Here is a 4,059-nt window from a genome sequence, read left to right as displayed (position 1 = left end):
AAAAAGGTTTTGCCAATTTGTGATTGATTCAAAATTCCTTTTTATAAGGTTTGATTGATTGTTACTGATTTTCTCTAATTAAACCTTTCTTCACCTTTTCTCGTTAGATTCATTCATACCAAAACTCAATTTCTGATTTTTACTTGCTGTTGATTGATTGCCTTTCCTTATTTGCATAAACCGTGTTGCTATCAAACTTTTTCCTTAAGTAGTTTCTGTGTATTTGCCCTTCTTGTACTACTTTGGAAAAGATTTTGATCTAATTCTTTCCTTATTTATTCTTCCCGTTTGAAATCAGAATCCCTTAATTAAAGAGAGACCTTATGTAATTGATTTCAAAACTATTTTCTTACCTTTTCCTTACTTGCTTTCTGCACTATAAAGGGCACGACCTTTCAGCACTTTAAGACACCTTGAGTTCAATACTTTAACACACATTGCTTACTTTCAATTTCAATACTCTTACACTTCACTCAACACTCTTCTCTCTTCTGAGATATTCTGACTATTTGCTTGCAATTTGGCTTTACAAGACTACTGCTTTTACTTTCTTGTTTCCCTGAAACTGGTATGTTCTAATATAAGTTTCAGCCTTATCCCAATGTGTTTATTTCACAGCTTTTCTCATCCTGTCTACTTTGCTGTCTGTGCTTAGTGTTAAATATGTATGTTGTCCTCTTTGCATCTGTTTTCTGCTGTGAATCCCCATACCCCTATTCCCCTCTACGTATTTGAGTTATGGTTCAGGCATGGCAGCATCCAAATTGTTGTTCATGTTTGTGCTTGATCCTTTAAAGGATCCTAACTCCCAAACAATGTGGCTAACAGGCTGGTTGGGGTGTGCCAGCACTTTCAATTGCTGGGTATGACCACCAGCCTATCTTGGCTTTCCCCTAAATCCCTTTCTACACTTACACTCACTCTTAGATTCTAAGTTCTGCCCCCCTCCTATGAGCCTTGCCTTGGGACCTCGAGCTCCCTCTGAACTTGGACATTTGAGGGCTGGCCCTTCACACTGCACTATAATTCAATTCTATAATGAATTTGGGTGTAAGCACTACCCGGAGTTCATGAGGCTCTTGGGAACTCTGACACACCCAAAAATGAGAAAGGCTTTGGAAATTGGATCTTTGTAGTTGGTTTATTTCATATTTCAGACCTGTAGTCTGAATTAGGCTCTCATTGGTTCTACTCTAATTTCTGATGTAATTTTACTCTTTTTGATTCGTTCTGGATTGTAATAATATTGTTATAACTTATGGGGGTTTTAGTGAAAAGGGAAGGGTCACTTATGTATGCATAAGGGTAGACATCATGATCTTAGGTATTTACTTCTGCAATCGTATCCTGCTTTCATTTTTGCATTCTCGAAATCCTGCCTATAGGTTTTCGGCACTCCTACATTTTAGAAATCATGTCTATAAGTTCTGTCTTTCATACATATATATCACATCAATAGTTCCTGCATTTCTGCATATCATATAGAGAACAATGTCAATAGAATTCTGCATTTCTGCATCTCATATAGAGAAAATGTTTATAGGATTCTGCATCTCTAATTGAGGACATGTCTATAGGATTCTGCATTTCTGCATCTCATATAGAGAACCTGTCTATAGGATCTCTTAAATTCCGCATAAACATCTATCACTAGGCAAACAATTTATAAGTTTAAATAACAAATTGCCTTTTAGATACCATGCCTATAGAACTCCTGCATTTCTATAAACGTTTTAAAACCAACCACGCTTAGAAAGCATGCCTATAGGAGTAATCAACTGAATCTGAATCGTCTACAAGTCTAAAATCAGTGGTAACGATACTCAATACCTGCAGAACTTATGTTTTTCTATAATCAGCAAGCCTTCTCTAAAATCAGTGTACTCCTGCATTATTAGATATCATGCCTATAGGTTTCACCTAGGCAAGCCATTAGGTAATTAATCAACTGCACCAGTCTTTGATAATTACAACCAGTAGGCAGGCCTAATTCGGACTTCTTATCTAAAAATATATGATAAATCAGCCTACCTTAATGCTTTTTGTTTAATTCAGACCATAACCAGTACGTGCAAGATGTCACACCTCCCTTTTTTGCACACCTACCCCGAAGGATAAATGTACAAGGGAGTTTTTCCATTTAAAGTGACATTATTCGAAATGGGATTATTTATTTATTTTTTAGAGTCGCCACTTGGGACAGGATTGGCTTTTGGTGTCCCAAGTCACCGGTTTAATTTAAATCCCAAATCGAGGAAAAATCGACTTCCCAATTGGAGTCCGCGAACTAGAAATTCTGAATAAGGAATTCTGTTGACCCGAGGGAAGGTGTTAGGCACCCCCGGATCCCGTGGTTCTAGCACGGTCGCTTAAATTATTTCAATTGGCTAAAAATCTGATTTTAACACATGTTTTAACTTATGTGCCTTTTTAACTTTAAACCGCTTTTATTATTTAATTTTTTAAAGAGAATTGCAACGTCGTGAAAATGTATCTCAACCACGTCGCACCAGTACGCCCGTGATTTTCGGCACATTTCAACTTCGTTGGGATTTGGATTTGGGTCACATAAATGTGCACCCGAATTTAGGAAAGTAGATTATTAAACGACGAGCCTAAAAGCAACTATGCGTTTGTGATTTACGAGGGCCATGGAAATTAGCTAAACGGCACTCCTCGAATTCTAAGGATCAATTCACACGTAAACAAAATGAAGGCCATGCGATTGTCATTTCTTGTTTGGCATGGCACACTTCAATTCTAGATTAAAGGGATTAACTCAACTACATTTGGAGGGCCATAGCTATTTGTTTTATCTAATATAGCTCACCTCCATTAGCTTATGAAACTCTATTATTTAACCAGTTATGGAATCAGGACTGGGCCACTACGGTGAGTTAAATTAACCAAAGTGAAGGCTGAAGGTAAAAGGGGAGTGGCTTGGGCTAGGAGCGAAGCCTAGCGGCTTCCCTGATTGCCCAAATGGCAATCCTTAAAGCCAGCCGCACTGGCCCAAGTGATTAGGCCTGCGATTTTATTCCATGTAGACCCAAGGTCCAAGGCCCATAGTGTGGCCCAAATCTTGGGAGCTAAAGACTGAAAAGGAAAGATTCGAGTTCGAACCCCCATGCACGCAAATAACATACGAGCTGAACAAAGCTATCCATAGTAAACCATCATTTAATAAACCTCAAAATTGGATATGCTCATAAACAAATGAATAAAATCAATACATAGCTTGATTTTAAAATGACCTGGACTGTTCCACTACTTAAACAGTGCCTTCGGCTATCTTTGATATAGAATCAAATCATGTTCTCAGTTTTTAAACTCACAATAGAGTCTCCAGGAGACTCAATTTGCTAGTTAGCAAACCTCCAAACTCCTTTAAACTTTCGAGAAATCAGAGAACCAGCAATAAACGTATTTCTCATAAAACTACTCAAACAATAATTTTAATAATGCTGTCAAACAAATGAAGGTGACAACAATGCAACCATCTAAAATCGTGAGATAAATCAGTACCAACTAAGATTAACAAATAGAAACAGGAGCCCTACTTGCAACTTTGGAGTGAGCTTCCAACATTCATAGTATATCATCGATTAACATACCAAAACAAAGAGCACAAATGAACTAATCAAGACAAAGAAAACAACACAAAGGGAGGTGGCTCGCAGAACATCCATTTAGCTATATTGAGCTTAAACTCTAACAAATGAAACCAAATAAAGCTGGGGTCAGCAGCACATTAACCCAGACCAAAACTAACTACAGAAGAATAATGCTAAGCTAAAAAAACATAGATACAAATCAGCACAAGCTAAACTCGTAGTAGAAGGCTGAAAAAACATGTTTGAACTTAGAATTTCCATCTTTATTCAATCAAGCCAAACTTCACATGAGGTGGAAGGTAAAGTGTACCTGGAATTTGAGAAGCAACACAAAAATAGAAAGATCAGCGGCGAGAACAATAAGCAGGAACAATAGTCCAGCAGCAAAATACAGCCCACGAAATAACCAAGGAAAAAAAAAAAAAAAAAAAAAAAAAAAACCGTT

This window comes from Nicotiana attenuata, chromosome 8 (assembly GCF_001879085.1).
Source record: "Nicotiana attenuata strain UT chromosome 8, NIATTr2, whole genome shotgun sequence".
NCBI classification, from domain to species: Eukaryota; Viridiplantae; Streptophyta; class Magnoliopsida; order Solanales; family Solanaceae; genus Nicotiana; species Nicotiana attenuata.
This window is presented reverse-complemented; position numbering follows the sequence as displayed.